At 40.8% G+C, this 20,966-nt stretch overlaps 1 protein-coding gene and 1 long non-coding RNA gene across 3 annotated transcripts in view; one reads left to right on the plus strand and one right to left on the minus strand.

Moving 5' to 3' along the window:
* LOC124110828 overlaps nt 1–20,966 on the plus strand; it is a 110,091-nt gene that overhangs the window by 56,175 nt on the left and 32,950 nt on the right. The window lies entirely within an intron of this gene.
* The window catches only part of LOC125372970, a 41,981-nt gene continuing 27,903 nt past the window's right edge, over nt 6,889–20,966 (minus strand). The window contains exons 2-3 of the long non-coding RNA XR_007218297.1: nt 8,736–8,958; nt 6,889–7,640 (exon numbers count right to left, since the gene is read on the minus strand). This is a non-coding gene — a long non-coding RNA (uncharacterized LOC125372970). The remainder of the gene's footprint in view (nt 7,641–8,735; nt 8,959–20,966) is intronic.

Consider the following 20,966-nt stretch of genomic DNA (forward strand, 5'->3'; position numbering starts at 1 on the left):
GAACAGGCCCCTGGTGTTATAACTTTACTGGTATAGGAACAGGCCCCTGGTGTCATAACTTTACTGGTATAGGAACAGGCCCCTGGTGTCATAACTTTACTGGTATTGGAACAGGCCCCTGGTGTTATTGCTTTACTGTTATAGGAACAGGCCCCTGGTGTCATAACTTTACTGGTATAGGAACAGGCCCGTGGTGTTATTACTTTACTGGTAAAGGAACAGGCCCCTGGTGTTATAACTTTACTGGTATAGGAACAGGCCCCTGGTGTTATAACTTTACTGGTATAGGAACAGGCCCCTGGTGTCATAACTTTACTGGTATAGGAACAGGCCCCTGTCATCATAACTTTACTGGTATTGGAACAGGCCCCTGGTGTTATTGCTTTACTGTTATAGGAACAGGCCCCTGGTGTCATAACTTTACTGTTATAGGAACAGGCCCCTGGTGTTATAACTTTACTGGTATAGGAACAGGCCCCTGGTGTTATAACTTTACTGGTATAGGAACAGGCCCCTGGTGTTATAACTTTACTGGTATAGGAACAGGCCCCTGGTGTTATTACTTTACTGGTATAGGAACAGGCCCCTGGTGTTATAACTTTACTGGTATAGGAACAGGCCCCTGGTGTTATTACTTTACTGGTAAAGGAACAGGCCCCTGGTGTTATAACTTTACTGGTATAGGAACAGGCCCCTGGTGTTATAACTTTACTGGTATAGGAACAGGCCCCTGGTGTTATAACTTTACTGGTATAGGAACAGGCCCCTGGTGTTATAACTTTACTGGTATAGGAACAGGCCCCTGGTGTTATAACTTTACTGGTATAGGAACAGGCCCCTGGTGTTATAACTTTACTGGTATAGGAACAGGCCCCTGGTGTTATAACTTTACTGGTATAGGAACAGGCCCCTGGTGTTATAACTTTACTGGTATAGGAACAGGCCCCTGGTGTTAAGATTTTACTGGTATAGGAATAGGCCCCTGGTGTTATTACTTAACTGTTATAGGAACAGGACCCTGGTATTAAGATTTTACTGGTATAGGAACAGGCCCCTGGTGTTATTTCTTTATTATCCATGAAGTGGAAGGGGGATATAGGAATGGGTGCCGTCCGTCCGTCTTCCATCCGTCCATCACATTTCATTTCCGGAGCAAATCTTGAAAACCGTACCATATTTCTTCGCCAAACTTGGCACATAGATAGGTCTAGTGGTGAACTGGTGCCTTTTGATAGTTTGGGATTTAAAAAAAGAAAAGAATTCGAGTTTCCATGGCAACGACTTTGATTTAGAATGAAAATGGTGGTAGTCCTCGTTTCCGGAGCAGATCTTGAAAACCGTACAATATTTCTTCACCAAACTTGGCACATAATGTCATCTCACAGTATTGAATACATTTCCTTTCTTGTTGGTAAGTTCGGCATTGTTTGAGTGTATGTTCCTCCAAAAGTGTCATGGATACAGTTGTTGCATTCACTGACTAACTTCATGCAGAAACCCCACTCATTACAAATACAACAGTGTAACTGATCTTAAACCTACTCAACTGTATAAACACTATTTATTCTTGTCAACCATACTCTGTACTTCACTTGCTTGATAACGGTGTCAGAACCTACACTGAAACCATCGCTCCTAATTGTAATAAAGAAGTTGTTCGTCCATATGTCTCATCCTTACTCATTACAAATTCAGTTACATATTCTATCTTAAACTGCAGATGGAAAAACAACACCAGTAATAACTTTTTTTAGTGCTGCAATTAGGCCATTTACAAAAAGGCCCAGTGAACATAGTCCACAGGAGCTAATGCATTGCACACAACCCGACATGTCATATTGGCGAGGGATGTGAGTATTTCATGCTTGTTCTTATAGGAACAGGCCCCTGGTGTTATTGCACAAATATTGTCAAAATATAGCATAACAAATTTGGGAGCAACACTAACACATCAAAGAAGGTATTCAAAGTCTATTAATTTTTTCTATTATTTCATCTTGTTATAGCCTCAATGTTCATTTTCAAAATTCAGATATCACACACTTACACAATTTTATGACATAAAACTTTTGAACTGCCCCCTTAATCAGAATTGTCTTTACATGGTAATTACAGCCAGTTTTACAACGGAGATCCCAAAGGTGGATTGCCAACTTTGTACTAATTTGGAGAAATTAATGCAAATCATTTCCTCAAGAGAGATGTTGAAAAATAGAAATTAGGCCCCACTCTCTTCTTTCAATAATGAAAGCTGTGTCAACAAACAGCAGTTGGCACATCAATATTTCCAGTTGCATTTTTCACCAATAGCTACATCAAAACTGTTGGGAGTTTGCTTTGCTTAATAATTAAATAAAGAATAGTGACATGTAGTTTATTAATACTACACAGATGTAATTTCACAAATCTCATTCAAGGACATAGAACATACACATATGTAATAAGATTTTATTCAAGGACATTGAACATAAATAAATGTAATAAGATCTCATTCAAGGACATAGAACATACACAGACGTAATTTCACAAATCTCATTCAAGGACATAGAACCTACACAGATGTAATAAGATCTCATTCAAAGACATAGGACATACACAGATGTAATAAGATCTCATTCAAGGACATAGAACATACACAGATGTAATTTCACAAATCTCATTCAAGGACATAGAACATACACAGATGTAATTTCACAAATCTCATTCAAGGACATAGAACCTACACAGATGTAATTTCACAAATCTCATTCAAGGACATAGAACCTACACAGATGTAATTTCACAAATCTCATTCAAGGACATAGAACCTACACAGATGTAATGAGATCTCATTCAAGGACATAGAACCTCCACAGATGTAATGAGATCTCATTCAAGGACAGAACATACACAGATGTAATGAGATCTCATTTAAGGACATAGAACCTACACAGATGTAATAAGATCTCATTCAAGGACATAGAACATACACAGATGTAATGAGATCTCATTCAAGGACATAGAACATACACAGATGTAATGAGATCTCATTCAAGGACATAGAACATACACAGATGTAATGAGATCTCATTCAAGGACATAGAACATACACAGACGTAATTTCACAAATCTCATTCAAGGACATAGAACCTACACAGATGTAATGAGATCTCATTCAAGGACATAGAACCTCCACAGATGTAATAAGATCTCATTCAAGGACATAGAACCTCCACAGATGTAATGAGATCTCATTTAAGGACATAGAACCTACACAGATGTAATAAGATCTCATTCAAGGACATAGAACATACACAGATGTAATGAGATCTTATTCAAGGACATAGAACATACACAGATGTAATGAGATCTCATTCAAGGACATAGAACATACACAGATGTAATGAGATCTCATTCAAGGACATAGAACCTACACAGATGTAATGAGATCCCATTCAAGGACATAGAACATACACAGATGTAATAAGATCTCATTCAAAGACATAGAACATACAAAGAAGTAATATGATCTCATTCAAGGACATAGAACATACACGGATGTAATTTCACAAATCTCATTCAAGGACATAGAACCTACACAGATGTAATTTCACAAATCTCATTCAAGGACATAGAACCTACACAGATGTAATGAGATCTCATTTAAGGACATAGAACCTACACAGATGTAATAAGATCCCATTCAAGGACATAGAACATACACAGATGTAATGAGATCTCATTCAAGGACATAGAACATACACAGATGTAATGAGATCTCATTCAATGACATAGAACATACACAGATGTAATGAGATCTCATTCAATGACATAGAACATACACAGATGTAATGAGATCTCATTAAAGGACATAGAACATACACAGATGTAATGAGATCTCATTCAAGGACATAGAACCTACACAGATGTAATAAGATCTCATTCAAGGACATAGAACATACACAGATGTAATGAGATCTCATTCAAGGACATAGAACATACACAGATGTAATGAGATCTCATTTAAGGACATAGAACCTACACAGATGTAATAAGATCTCATTCAAGGACATAGAACGTACACAGATGTCATGAGATCTCATTCAAGGACATAGAACATACACAGATGTAATGAGATCTCATTCAAGGACATAGAACATACACAGATATAATGAGATCTCATTCAAGGACATAGAACATACACAGATGTAATGAGATCTCATTCAAGGACACATCTTGTTTGCCCAATACTAATGAACCTTTCAACTGCATCTAGTCTTGTCATACAGACCCTGAAGCAAATGTATCCAATACAACCCATGCAAGACTATAATGTTTGGCAAGTCTAGATTACTGCAGTATCTGAAAATGAAGAAAGTCTCTGGGCTCCTTTTTATTATATTTTATAACCATAATTTAACAACTGTTTTTTCTGTAAAAAATATGTTTATTTCAGAGATTAGATGTTAGTCTAAACTGCATCCTCTAATGCTCCCAATAGCAGTCTGGCACCTACTCTGCTACTAAACAATTTCACATCAATATTTACAGCTTTTATATCAAATCTAGCTGTAGTTTTCTTCACATGTTGTAATTTTCCCAGCAAGTGAACTGATAATGCTACTTATTGTGATCGTCTTTTAGATTGTTCTAAGGATCTGATCCTGATATTTTCTCCAAACAAACCATTGATGTGCACAGTGTACAGTCATAAAGCACACCACACCAGGCATGTTTACCATGCTTGTGTTTAACCAATGGAAAGTGCTTCAGAAGTGTGACTGATAGGCTGTAGCGGGGCATTTCATCTTCAAATTTGACATCAACAATTTATTCTTCGGCACATTTTCAATTGGCGTACGTCTGCAAATATCTTCCTGGATCAGGAGACTCTCAAGTGGAGGATTTCCACATGTCGTGCCACTCTTCACCAATGAAACAAGGAACGAGGAAGACTTGTGACAGAAAAGAGTCCCATATAAAATTGTGTTAACTCGGTATCCTGGCATGTTTTCAAAAATTCATTCCTTCTTTCAGTAGTTTGAAAGTATTTGTGCTTATATTACTATATATATGGTATTTCATAAAAGAGCATTTTTTCTCAAAAACGTGTGTTACTGTATCAAAGGGAAGATATGAGAGAGGTATGTGGTAACATAAAGCAGAGGTATGTTAGATGTATCCTGCAGTGTTGGCATGCTGGAAGAGTTGCGTTGGCTTTTTTGGACATTTTTGTAAGTGCAGATTACTCTTGGATCATGGCAGCCTCTAGTGCTAGACATAAATGTTTGAAAATCGAAGAATTTGAGATTACTGACTGAGTTTACTGACTTCAAAGTACCCTTTGATTTTTTTATCTTTTTAGAATTGAATCTGCCGGTATAGTTTATTCAAGGAATGTATTGAACAGGAGATGTGATATTCTCCAGGAATCATGTCTCCAAAATAAAATGTACACAGTCCTTGGCATGTCTTTGCAGTGTGTATAAAAGAATAGTCATCACATGGTACATACTTCAATCTTGAACCTGAATGTGCACACAGAGCTGGGACCCCTTAGCAATGATTATAATGACTAGAAACTGATGTGATGGCCCTTCATGTTTATAACCTACATAAATCTTGGAGCCTGAGGTGTGGGGGTGGGGATTCTTGACAGTATTCAATACCCACACATAATTATTAAGAGCTGACTTAATACGTGGTATATACAGTAGTCCCTTGCTACAACGCTACATTTGGGGTCTAAATAACTGAACCCCAAATGATACGATCAGCGGTTTAGCCGAGGTGAAGTCGTAGGGGTGTAGTCGTATTGTTTTATGTGCAGAGATTAGGATTACTGTGTGTATTATTTCGAAAACTAACCTGGAAACAGCAATCAGCTGTATACACGTTTTCTCCCAATCCACTGGTGATTTGGTTAAAAGTTACCCATTAATATAATTTTAAAGAATTTTGATGCAATGATCAGAAGAAGTGTATCATAAACTATTATTTTATCCAACATGATGCAATATTGTGTTATTTTAGTTGCAGCTTTACTATATATAGTAAGAATAATAATGAGCATAAACATAGAACAGATCGCTATTGCTGGCTATTTGTTATGTATGAAACATTTGACCAGCCACCATCCAGGCTTGAGCACTCATGATCGTGAAAAAGTTTTTGACATATACCGGTAACAGTCAAACTACAACAAATATGACTTTTAACAAGTCAAAGTATGGCATTTAGTATATATGTATTTATTCTCTGTCAACTAAAGTTTGTTTCACAGCATCAATGGCAGTAATCTCACCATGGTTGCTGTAATATAACAGTGAGTTGTGTAATCTACCAATCACTTAACACACTTTTTTGCCGAAATTAATGTGAACAATATTGATTATTTTTTTAAAAGTTAATAAAATATGTCACAAACTTAAGTCCAGATGTCCACCAGTACCTCCACATCCGCGACCATTTCATCCAATAATATCTCTTGTCTTAATTTGAAGCTCCGCTATCATGCATGATGGCCGAGCCTGTCATAATGGAGCCATGTCCTTATATAAAAGTTAATAAAATATGTCACAAACTTAAGTCCAGATATACAGCAAACACGTTTCTATTACCAGATAGTGTAATAATAGGAATACATTGCAGACTTCAGTTCGGATTTGTTGATTGGTCTTTCCGGTGTTGCGTGCTCACAGTGAGCAGCTGTTATTGTGTGCTGGGGAAAAAACATTGTGTTCGTGCACAACTCGAGTTTATTAAAATGTCAATAAATTTTGGGAGCTATGGGTTGCCGGTCACTATAACCAAGTTAGTGCTATATTGAAGGGCACAATAGCGAGGGACACTGTAGTATGTAAGTGATATCCATAACCCCGCACCCCCGCACCCCAGCACCCCAATAAATTGCCATACTTTGTATTGCGATACGTATTGCAATATATTGCCAATTTATATTTTCATGAGTTAATCAGAGTTATACCCTGTATTAATGTCAGATACCATCAAGCTCCTTCCCAGCGCGTGACACCTTCGTTATACTGTCTATATACAGAGCTCCTCGAATGGGCTATTGCTGTGAGGAGCTTTATAGTCGCGATGTGTAGATGCCAGATCGTCAGAGGCAAGTTGTGTCAGAAAGATACTATTTTCAATCTCCATATCGATTAGGAACATACTTATAATATACATACTTATAATATACTTATTTATATTTGCTCCAATATATTGCTTCATTTTCAAACGTATCGCAATACGTATTGCTGAAGATTTGCACCACAATATACCGGTGTACTGGTAATACCGCACACCCTTAACACACATGCACGCACGCACGCACACACTCACACACACACTCACACTCACACTCACACTCACTCACTGGGGGAAATGTAACCTTGACCTTCATGCTTGCTATTGAACTACAGAGTCATGATGTTATATATTCCTCTTCCATCTGTGCCAATGACCAGTTGCAACCATGCTCCCACAAACACCATGTGACTTCTCCCATAGGGTGCAGTGTTCAAGTAGATCTAGCTCCGAGAACAGAGGCATCTATTTTGGCACCTTTATGTGGATCCCTTTCATGTTGAGGGAATAATTCCTGTACTCTCCAGCCTGTGAAACGTTGAGGTCACCCAGATTCTCTCTTCTTTCTAAACAGAACAGTGATACGCCTACTTACTTACAGCAGACATAAGCCTCAGTGTTCTCAATGTGTCATAGTAGGTCTGTCTTAAGGCTTCCTACACAACTCATCACACAGACCCTGTGCTGCATTACTATGTCCTGTAACTGAGTGAGTTTAAGGCCGTTTGGAACAGGATTCACTTGTATCATGGCATGCTGGCTTAATGTAAAGTCCAAAGTGATACAGATATGGATGTCTACCACTTTGGTGAATCCACAACCACAGGTATGGTGCTGACAAACCTAGTAACTTAATCAAGGAGAATCTCAGATTCACACCCATGATCATAGGATTCTGGCATGCCTAAGGGAGGCAACTCTACACAGTGAATTTGGGCTGCCTTTGATGGCTGGGCCACCTGTGTCCCTCATGTCCTGTAATGGTTGGTAGTCTAGTGGGTAAAGCACAAGCCTGTCATGCCAAGCACCAGGTTTGAAGCTCGGTATGAGTACAATACACAAAGAACAAATTCTTGTTGTGTATTGACATGATGTGACTGAAATATTTCTGAAAGCAGCGAAACAATGTACTCACTCAGTCACTATATCCATCTAGTTTGACTTTTAGTGAATAATAGAATCAGAATGTATGGAAATGTAAATAATGTGTCTTTGTTTTAAAGAATTCTTATAAACAAGACACATGAATTGAATATAGTCTGTCCTAAGCACATGAGTAGACAATATGATAAATTGCTGTTGAATGATAATCAGTTAAAACATAGAATTGAAATATTGTATAAGTTTTCGTGCAGAAATACACACAAATTTTGAAATAAACCAGTCACTGGGTGCTCCCATTTCCTGGAGATTTAAGTAGACTATAACAGGTACTTATTCCCAAAGAGAGGCGTGATCCCCACAATAAACCCAACCACAACAGAAGGAAGAGGGCAGGTACAATAAGGCTCCGTGTTTATATGGAAACCACTTGCCAGAATCTGCAGCCGATCTTCCAGGATTCCCTGACCTTTACCGAAATACAGACAGGTATGTTAGGAACACATCAGTGAGGCAGCCATCTTGCAGCGAGATTGGCATGTTTGGAAACAGTCCCTCACCTTCTTGTCAGCTTTCATGTTGTGGAGATGAGTTGCAAGACAGCATTGCTTCAGTATGGGCTGGTAGATGCTGAAGGTCAGACACTGTCCAGAGAACTGTACACGTTACTGTCGGGTAATCAGGTACATCGGTTGCCCATATGTGCAGAGTGTAGGCTTTCGCTGATGATGCTGTAGGTATTTTCACAAAGTCTTTGTGGTCTGTTTGATGTGGGAGAAATGCCTGAAACAAGAAGCAGGCAGGAGTTGCATACCACAGCTAATATGATACATGAAGGCGTAGCAAAGGGCTCCATTGCAGTGGGCAAGTGGTTGTATGGTAACATGAATAGTTCCATGGCAGTGGGCAAGAGGTTGTATGGTAACATGAATAGTTCCATGGCAGTGGGCAAGTGGCTGTATGGTAACATGAATAGTTCCATGGCAGTGGGCAAGTGGCTGTATGGTAACATGAATAGTTCCATGGCAGTGGGCAAGTGGTTGTATGGTAACATGAATAGTTCTATTGCAGTGGGCAAGAGGTTGTATGGTTAACATGAATAGTTCCATTGCAGTGGGCAAGAGGTTGAATGGTAACATGAATAGTTCCATGGCAGTGGGCAAGTGGGTGTATGGTAACATGAATAGTTCCATTGCAGTGGGCAAGTGGCTGTATGGTAACATGAATAGTTCCATGGCAGTGGGCAAGAGGTTGTATGGTAACATGAATAGTTCCTTGGCAGTGGGCAAGTAGGTGTATGGTAACATGAATAGTTCCATGGCAGTGGGCAAGAGGTTGTATGGTAACATGAATAGTTCCATGGCAGTGGGTAAGTGGTTATAAGGTAACATGAATAGTTCCATGGCAGTGGGCAAGTGGGTGTATGGTAACATGAATAGTTCCATGGCAGTGGGTAAGTGGGTGTATGGTAACATGAATAGTTCCATGGCAGTGGGCAAGTGGGTGTATGGTAACATGAATAGTTCCATGGCAGTTGGCAAGTGGTTGTATGGTAACATGAATAGTTCCATGGCAGTTGGCAAGTGGTTGTATGGTAGCATGAATAGTTCCATGGCAGTAGGCAAGTGGTTGTATGGTAACATGAATAGTTCCATGGCAGTGGGCAAGTGGTTGTATGGTAACATGAATAGTTCCATGGCAGTGGGCAAGTGGTTATATGGTAACATGAATAGTTCCATGGCAGTGGGCAAGTGGGTGTATGGTAACATGAATAGTTTCATGGCAGTGGGCAAGTGGTTGTATGGTAACATGAATAGTTTCATGGCAGTGGGCAAGTGGGTGTATGGTAACATGAATAGTTCCATGGCAGTGGGTAAGTGGTTATAAGGTAACATGAATAGTTCCTTGGCAGTGGGCAAGTGGGTGTATGGTAACATGAATAGTTCCATGGCAGTGGGTAAGTGGGTGTATGGTAACATGAATAATTCCATGGCAGTGGGCAAGTGGCTGTATGGTAACATGAATAGTTCCATGGCAGTGGGCAAGTGGTTGTATGGTAACATGAATAGTTCCATGGCAGTGGGCAAGTGGGTGTATGGTAACATGAATAGTTCCATGGCAGTGGGTAAGTGGGTGTATGGTAACATGAATAGTTCCATGGCAGTTGGCAAGTGGTTGTATGGTAACATGAATAGTTCCATGGCAGTTGGCAAGTGGTTGTATGGTAGCATGAATAGTTCCATGGCAGTGGGCAAGTGGTTATATGGTAACATGAATAGTTCCATGGCAGTGGGCAAGCAGACCACATCCACATCCCTTCATCACCACCATTCTTCCCATCCAACCATGCATGCTGCACGAAATAAATAAGTAAAGCTAATATGGCACCAATTTAGAATCAGGTGACCTTGGAGGTTATTCATGTGTAAGACAAGCAATCAACTGTTGAAAACAAGCGATACAAAATTTATGAACCTGCATTTAGTAAGCAATATCTGTGTTATATCCTACCTGCCTGCAGGGAGTAATCTGACATGGTGCAAGCAGATCAGCAGGCAGTAGTGTGAGCATTGATCTGCCATGTTGTGGCCTCATAGAACATACAGCAGGTACATCTTGACTTGTTCCTCCCAGGATGCCACCAGTCCTGATACTTCCACACCTTGAACAGATTGAGATCTCTCATTTCTATTGCCTGCCACTCCATAGCTGAACAGGTCCCCAGGACCCATGCTTGTCTCCCTGTGGAGATTCCAGGGCAGAACAGGTCACCAGGTCCCATGCTTGTCTCCCTGTGGAGATTCCAGGGCAGAACAGGTCACCAGGTCCCATGCTTGTCTCCCTGTGGAGATTCCAGGGCAGAACAGGTCACCAGGTCCCATGCTTGTCTCCCTGTGGAGATTCCAGGGCAGAACAGGTCACCAGGTCCCATGCTTGTCTCCCTGTGGAGATTCCAGGGCAGAACAGGTCACCAGGTCCCATGCTTGTCTCCCTGTGGAGATTCCAGGGCAGAACAGGTCACCAGGTCCCATGCTTGTCTCCCTGTGGAGATTCCAGGGCAGAACAGGTCCCCAGTACCCATACCTATCACCCTGTAGAGATTCCAGGTAGGAAAGGCCCCAGTACCCAACTCTATGAAATGGTATTGTGGTTTAGATGTACTATAAAGTGTCTGGAGATCATTTTCACAACTATAGCTTGTATTTAGGGTTACTACAGGAAGATCTAATAGATGTTGCTATCCTACAAGAAACAATTTCTTTGGGGTTCATGTTTCAAAACGGAACCTGAGATAAGTACAAAAGCTTTCACTGGAATGCCTACCTGTCTGATAGTCTATATTCAGAGAAAATAAATCTTCCTCCAGACTAATTGTTAATTCACCAAGAATATATCAATCACTGATGTTTATATATAGATTGGTCTGTCTTGTCAGACATATTGAAAAAGACATGTTTCATCCCGAGCCCCAAGACTGATGAAGCTGCTGAAGGAGGAAGTTGGGACGTATCAATATACATCTGTCAAGATTTATGTTTATGACATCAAAACATCATTTTGTGTTGGCAATTGACTCGGTATACCATCTTTCCTCTAAAAACTCCCCAGCATGTATGTTTAGCTCATAAGTGAGCCTATGCTATGGCCTGTGTTGTCCATCATTCATTGTGTGTTGTAAATATGTTCTTAAAAAACCCACTTAACCAATGAATTGGAAACTTAACATGGTTGTACCCACCTATGATGTCTCCTGAATTTGTTCAAGAGGAAATATTTAATGTGAAGTTTACACGATATACAGCCTTTCCATTTGGACCAGAGATTGGTCACATGGCCACGAAATGAGGCCGTATTCTTGAAATGAAGTAAACACCGACGGACTACTACTATCACATTCCTGGGGGAACCGCTGGGAATTCCCTTGCACAAATACCCACAGAAGCGTTGTTTCTGATCATTTAGACCCTTTACTCTTGAACTCATCATTTTAGCATACATTGAGAAAGTTTGACTGCATGATCATTCATGAATATCCTCTCTACGACCCATCCTTGTGAACAAAATGAAGAAATGTACAAATGTCCAAACTATTGTAGTATCAACTTGATCAGTATCTAGACTGACAGTGACAGTCTACAGCAATCTATGAATTTACCTTTGTATCTATTTGACATACCGTATTTTCTTGAGTATAGTGCGCACTTTTTTTCCAAAAAACACAGCTGTGTGGAAGGGGGTGCGCATTATACACGAATTATGAGTTTGGATGTTTTTTTCCCCCATGGAAAGACATTACCGTGAGCATGAAACACCGGGAATACCATGTCAACAAATCCATACTGAAGTACGCAAAATAATCATGTAATTACACTGTCTGGCTATAAAAAGTGTTCTTTGTATATCTGGACTTATGTTTGTAACTTATTTCATTGATTTTATTCAAAATTCCTTATAATATTGTTTTTATTAATTTCGGCGAAATCGTGTGTGAAGCGATCGGAAGATCGCACAACTCACCGTTATTAACAGCAACCACGGTCAGAATACCGCTATTGACGCCTTGAAACAAACTTTAGTTGACAGAGAATCGATACATATATCATAAATGACATACTTTGACTCGTTAAAAGTCATATTTGTTTTTGTTTGACGATTCTATGTCAACATGAAATTCACGCGATCACGTGATCACGTGCGCGTGAGCCTTGACGGTGACTGGTCAGACATGTTCCATGTAAAAAATAATACCTGGGAATAGCGATCAGCTGCTTCGCTTAGGGTTATTATTATTTTAAATATGTTTAGTAAAGGTTGCATATAATTAAGAAAATAATGGAATATATTATTCCTGATAAATAAAATAGTTTCAGATACAATTGTCGCCGATCCTTGAATTAAAAATCTTATAAAGTTATATCATTGGGTGTGTCTTAACCGAATCACCGGTCGATTCCAAGAAAACGTGTGTACAGCTGATTGATGTTTCCAGCTTAGTTTACGAGAAAATACGCAAGGTAATCTTAATCCCTAAATATAAAACAATGCCTAGCAGAACAATAAATACTATTTAAACGGTAAATAAACATGTCTGGTGATTTTTTATCTCAAATTTCGAATTTGTACTGACGAAGTTTCTCAGCACCCGTTCGTTTGCCGGACTTCGCTCAAAGGGTACGGTGTAAAAAATTTCTGCGCATAATATTCAAATTTCTTTTTTTTCCAAAATATTGAACCCGCTAGAGGGGGGTGCGCATTATACATGGGTGCACACTATACTCAAGAAAATACGGTATCTTTATAATCACCTTTCTATGATTGGCCAATTGATCAATGATGACTAACACATGTTACTGCCACAGGTTCATTAACAACTTCAGAAATCTCTCCCGTCATGTTTATCGTGTCAGCCATTTTGACATCTTGTACTTGGATGTACAAGTATTATGACACACTGTCATTCTGAGTGACTTACTGAGGTAGTTCTTAACACACCTATCTCATACTATCTTATTCCGTGATACAGCTTGTTGTTGTGTGGCTGTCAGTTTAAACATGAAGTCACACATAATATATAAAACTGTGTATAGATCTAGACCTACATCTTTCGAGGTAAACAAATAGTGATATAAAAAATTATATGAAATGGCTTGAATTGTATGAACCTTTAGGCCCTCACTCTGCGAAGGTTCATACCCCAATGAACTCAAGGTCAATTCTTAAGTAAATCTGATTTTCGATATGGTCTCCACTGCAGTCATTACTTGACTTTTTTGTGTAAAACGTAATGAAATTTGGTATTTGTCTAGTTCATTGTAGGATTCAACACATATGTCTTGTTTGTTTGCAAGATTTTAAAGTTTTACCAATTCTTGACTGCTCGTATTCTCTGTAACTGCATATTTGGCTCTGTAAGCATCTTCACCGCAATTGCCAGACTGAAGGGTCTGAAGTTTGGCATGTATATTTTTCCTTGTGACATCATTTGTTCAGATCATTAGATTTTAGTGTTTGTTTAAGTCCTCAATATTTATGCAGAAGTTATCTGAATACAAATGCTGACAGCCACTATTCTAAGTGGCTAACTTTGTTGACATTTTAAACTGTAGACTTCATATCCAGGTGAGCTACAGTGTCATGGCAGTATTGTTTTAGAGTTATTGTGACCTGGCCTCTTGTTTCACTCTTTCGGTTTTGACCCTGGCATCTAATACTATCAGAATTCTTTTCAAGGAAACATGGTATGTGTATGTGTGCTACTCTAATTTGTTCATGGTGCTTTTATCCTCAGATTTCATTTGCATTTCTTGTGAAATTAAGGTAAGCAAGTCCTGTTGAAATACATTAAAAACTCTGAACCATATTTTACTTTTCCTTAGTTAAAATCTCTAATAAAAAGTGAGGTCCCCAAAAATTGATGAAAAAATTTGGTAAAGTTTTCCTGTGATGAAATATATATATAATGGGCTGTTGATAAAACTGAAGGACATGCACGCTCACTCCGATCAACGTTGACAGTGTGTTTCCGGGGTGTTTATAATGTGAAGTTGTAAAGCTAATGACTCCCTAAAGAAAATCTTATAACCCTCTCGCAACAAACGTTTTTGTGGAAAACCTTGTGAAGTCCTCATCAAAAGAAAAATGATTGCATCAATAAATTGATTCTACTCTTATGAAAAGGTCTTTTACTTTTATTGAGTTGATCTGGCATGGAATGATAGTTTTGTGCTGGAAACATCAGCAGTTATTAGAATCAGTTGCCAGACGTGGTGGCAAGAAAATCCTATTTATTGCGTAAGTAGAAGGCACAAGCCATTGTTCATTATCACCAGCAGGCCAGGGCTATAGTCTCTCTGGCTTGTAATTTCCATTGGTCATCAATAAAGAACCCTCATCAATTGAATATCGGTTTTTGCCTTCAATTTACTGAAAAGTACATGTTGTTGGTAATTTTACACACACAGTGTATTAGGTTTAACTTCATCATGTTCTTAAAAAAAATATTCACTCAAATCAGTTCCACCGAATTGTGATTAGCTGTAGAGTTGTGTTGTTTATTATTAAACTGCCTGCTATTGACAGACTCATTATCATTTCTGAAAGTTTGCTTATTATTTTTGATTGTAATAGCGATTGCCTTGGAAAAAGACATCTTGGTAATAATGGACATGTTATATCCATTTAATCATGTTAACATGGCAATTGAGACATGACTTGCAGATAACCATGGAAACTCCTTTATCTTACTAATTACTGTAGAAGCAGCGTCCAACTATTAAGGAGGGGTATGGGTGGCCCAGTTGTCAGAGGGTTGAGTAGCATCCCTTGCTTAAACCAGGATCCTCGGATCATGGTTTGAAGCTTAACGATACTTGGATTGTCAGCACAATACCTGACACATACAAGCTTTCCTTCCACATTAATACTTTTCAAATTTGCTCACTCATTTTTTGGAAGCATGCAGTGACAACTTTTGTGTAATCAGTAGAGATTTGGAAATCCTAACAGTTCTTAGATCATTGTTAGAAGTTATTTCAATAAAGGCCAACCAGGAATTTGGGCTTTTAGAACTGTGTTGTAAATCAGTATTATGAGATTTACTGAACTGCATCTGTGTATGTTTAAATCTGTTACACTAGAGGTTTCCTTACAAGATATGAAGAGTGAGCTGGTATAGTCTGATGCTGCTGTTAGCAATATTCCAGCAGTCTCACAGTGGGGAGCACAGTGAATGGGTTCCATACATCCTACCAATGAGGAAGGGAACCAGGGTCTTCAGTTTGTCCTGTGCACCCTGTTGATGAAGGTTGTACTCTGTTGATGAAGGTTGCACCCTGTTGATGAAGGTTGCACTCTGTTGATGAAGGTTGCGACCTGTTGATGAAGGTTGTCCCCTGTTGATGAAGGTTGCACTCTGTTGATGAAGGTTGCACCCTGTTGATGAAGGTTGCACCCTGTTGATGAAGGTTGCACTCTGTTGATGAAGGTTGCACCCTGTTGATGAAGGTTGCACCCTGTTGATGAAGGTTGCACTCTGTTGATGAAGGTTGCACCCTGTTAATGAAGGTTGCACCCTGTTGATGAAGGTTGCACCCTGTTGATGAAGGTTGCACCCTGTTAATGAAGGTTGCACTCTGTTAATGAAGGTTGCACTCTGTTAATGAAGGTTATACTCTGTTGATGAAGGTTGTACTCTGTGCCACTTGCCGCTTGTTATCACCTGGCATTATCTCTAGCACATCACACAATCAGCTGCACTGGCAGGCTGTTATTATTGTGTTGATGCACCAAGAAGACGGGAGACACATTGATATATTTGGAAAAGAGCACACATGCTTTTTAGTAAATATTAAGGGGATGGGGAGAACGAAGTGATTTAGATCATGTCTGACTGTCAGTAGGAGGAAATAATATAGAACTCAAAATATGATACCTTATTTAACATAATGTCAATGTTTCTAAGATACAATATTTTTATGATGGAATTGGGGTTATTTTTATTGAAGACCTCAGTTAATCAAGCATGATATCTTTGAACACCAGGGGAAAGATCATGAAGAGGTCTTCCATAGGGAAATAGAAGGGACATTACTCTAGTAGCCACTGGTGGTGCTACGATCGAGCCTGGAAAGTTCAGCCAGGTTCGGCAAGGGTGGAAACTGGACTTTTATGGTCAGTTAATGCCCCTGCCTTGGGAAGATGATCATCAACATGCATCTTTGTGTTAGGGGACAGTGTGTTCTTGAGGTCATGTTACTGATGCTTTACACCTCAAGGCTTCAGTGATTATGCAGAGAGTGCTCAGATCCTTTCACCTAATTTTACAAGTCATGGAATACCTTTGCTGTTTCCCAGTTCACTCAGTTTTCAGTGTTGCTTTACCCATAAGGAGGTTTATTTCCTCTAATCTTTTGGTTATCTCCTATGGAAGATGTGCTATTTATCATGTCATACCTGCCAGCTATTAACACAGTCTGTATCAGATTATGAATCCCTAGTACCACCATTGCTCTGTAACCAGTGAGTGCATGGCACCCAGTACCGCCATGGGTCTATAACCAGCACATGGCTCCGAGTAACACCCTGGGTCAATAACCAACACATGGCACTCAGTACCATCCTGGGTCTATAACCAGCACATGGCTCCCAGTACCACCCTGGGTCTATAACCAACACATGGCACCCAGTACAGCCCTGGGTCTATAACCAACACATGACTCCCAGTACCACCCTGGGTCAATAACCAACACATGACTCCCAGTACCACCCTGGGTCTATAACCAGCACATGACTCCCAGTACCAGTGGTCTATAACCAGCACATGGCCCCCAGTACCACCCTGGGTCTATAACCAGCACATGGCCCCCAGTACCACCCTGGGTCTATAACCAGCACATGACTCCCAGTACCACCCTGGGTCTATAACCAACACATGGCACCCAGTACAGCCCTGGGTCTATAACCAACACATGGCACCACCCTGGGTCTATAACCAACACATGGCACCCAGTACCACCCTGGGTCTATAACCAGCACATGGCCCCCAGTACCACCCTGGGTCTATAACCAGCACATGACTCCCAGTACCACCCTGGGTCTATAACCAACACATGGCACCCGGTACCACCCTGGGTCTATAACCAACACATGGCACCACCCTGGGTCTATAACCAACACATGGCACCCAGTACCACCCTGGGTCTATAACCAACACATGGCACCACCCTGGGTCTAAAACCAACACATGACTCCCAGTACCACCCTGGGTCTATAACCAACACATGACTCCCAGTACCACCCTGGGTCTATAACCAACACATAACTCCCAGTACCACCCTGGGTCTATAACCAACACATGGCACCCAGTACCACCCTTGGTCTATAACCAACACATGGCACCACCCTGGGTCTATAACCAACACTTGACTCCCAGTACCACCCTGGGTCTATAACCAGCATATGACTCCCAGTACCAGTGGTCTATAACCAACACATGGCACCCAGTACCACCCTGGGTCTATAACCAACACATGACTCCCAGTAACACCCTGGGTCTATAACCAACACATGGCACCACCCTGGGTCTATAACCAACACACGGCCCCCAGTACCACCATGGGTCTATAACCAACACATGGCACCCAGTACAGCCATGGGTCTATAACCAACACATGGCACCACCCTGGGTCTATAACCAACACATGGCACCCAGTACCACCCTGGGTCTATAACCAGCACATGGCCCCCAGTACCACCCTGGGTCTATAACCAGCACATGACTCCCAGTACCACCCTGGGTCTATAACCAACACATGGCACCACCCTGGGTCTATAACCAACACATGGCACCCAGTACCACCCTGGGTCTATAACCAACACATGGCACCACCCTGGGTCTAAAACCAACACATGACTCCCAGTACCACCCTGGGTCTATAACCAACACATGGCACCCAGTACCACCCTGGGTCTAAAACCAACACATGACTCCCAGTAACACCCTGGGTCTATAACCAACACATGGCACCACCCTGGGTCTATAACCAACACATGACTCCCAGTACCACCCTGGGTCTATAACCAGCACATGGCACCCAATACCACCCTGGGTCTATAACCAACACATGGCACCCAGTACCACCCTGGGTCTATAACCAACACATGGCACCACCCTGGGTCTATAACCAACACATGACTCCCAGTACCACCCTGGGTCTATAACCAACACATGACTCCCAGTACCACCCTGGGTCTATAACCAGCACATGGCCCCCAGTACCAGTGGTCTATAACCAGCACATGGCCCCCAGTACCAGTGGTCTATAACCAGCACATGGCCCCCAGTACCATTGGTCTATAACCAGCACATGGCCCCCAGTACCATTGGTCTATAACCAGCACATGGCCCCCAGTACCACCATGGGTCTATAACCAGCACATGGCCCCCAGTACCATTGGTCTATAACCAGCACATGGCCCCCAGTACCATTGGTCTATAACCAGCACATGGCCCCCAGTACCAGTGGTCTATAACCAGCACATGGCCCCCAGTACCAGTTGTCTATAACCAGCACATGGCCCCCAGTACCACCATGGGTCTATAACCAGCACATGGCCCCCAGTACCATTGGTCTATAACCAGCACATGGCCCCCAGTACCATTGGTCTATAACCAGCACATGGCCCCCAGTACCATTGGTCTATAACCAGCACATGGCCCCCAGTACCATTGGTCTATAACCAGCACATGGCCCCCAGTACCATTGGTCTATAACCAGCACATGGCCTCCAGTACCATTGGTCTATAACCAGCACATGGCCCCCTGTACTATTGGTCTATAACCAGCACATGGCCCCCAGTACCAGTGGTCTATAACCAGTGTATTCATGTTGGAGGAGAACACCACATGGCAGGCCTCCCCTGCTTGTTTTGTAACAGTCCAATATTGGGGCTGCCACAATCCAAGAGGTAGATGTATGCCATTGGTCACTAGGTCAGGCTGAAAACCAGATGCTGGGTAGTTGATGAGATGTAGTGCTTATTTGCCTGCAACACACAGGTGCCATAGAAGGTTAACATAACTATATGCAGACCTGGCTGTGTGTATGTTAATTGGTGCAGTTTGAAGGGCAGTTATGTGTGTTATTCCCCTACAGCGGTCAGTGAGGAAAGAGGTGGGAATTTGTTTTGCATATTTTGTGTGTTGTGTTAATACCGTTTATCGCCATCTATAAGGCTACCTCCTTGTACAAACCTTCAAATCGATGCTCATTTATTTGTTGTTTCTACCTACAGATGATCTGTTAGTCCAATAATTATGTTGTTGACAACATCTGTAGATGATGTTTTTGAGAATATGATCCTTGTATTGTCTTTTTTTTACTGTTGTTATCACTGTCCGGATATCTTCATGTAATGTGGGGGCACGGGTGAAGTAATTGTTACCTCATCTTATGAAATGATTGGCTGAATATTGAATCAGCCTTAACTTATTGAGGCAGTGACTGCCCTGACCAATTCATTTAAATACTGGCGGGCACGAAGTTCTCACAAGATTATTAATGTCAAGACCTAGTATCATAGTGCATAAAAAGGGTTAACTAGCCACGGTACTGGGTACTATCACCAGTGCCCTATGCCATGTATTGGCTGTGACGGGCACACAGGAGCTGGGGTAACCTACCTGACCCATGTCGTATGAACAGATTGTAGTATGGTTGTATGCTCAATTCAGTTTGGGAAGTTTGAAGTGCAGTGAACACCATAACTGTCACTGAACAGCTTGTATATACAGTGTACCTCTAGTTTGTATGACCATGGGTTAAAGTGCAAGACTCACATTTAAAGGGTGAATGAATATTATATATGTGGGACTATTCTAACCACATAGTATGGCATACCAATTGGCAGTGTGTTCAAGTGCACGTCTTTGGCAGCCAAAGAGTGAACAAACAGTATATCTGTAATGGACCAGTTTGTTTATGCAGATCGGGAATACCTATATCGTTATATGTTATTGGGCCTTTTAATATGCTGTTGTTTGATATTTCACGTTAGGAATTAGCTGTAATATGTTATTTCTCAACAGTCCTGTTATTGTGAATTTGCCAATAAATTGAAAGTTTTCAATGAAATGTCTTTTTTTATTGTGAACTGTTAATATTCTTTATCATTTTTTATCGAAACTGGGAAATACCATGTTGTAAATTTAGGGAACGGCCTAAAACAATCAAGAAATGCCATAGATGGTCCGTCTGACAAGTTGTTACCAAGTTTACATGCAACAAGAATG

The sequence above is a fragment of the Haliotis rufescens genome, unplaced genomic scaffold, assembly GCF_023055435.1.
Source record: "Haliotis rufescens isolate VD_foot unplaced genomic scaffold, xgHalRufe1.0.p SCAF_5, whole genome shotgun sequence".
NCBI classification, from domain to species: Eukaryota; Metazoa; Mollusca; class Gastropoda; order Lepetellida; family Haliotidae; genus Haliotis; species Haliotis rufescens.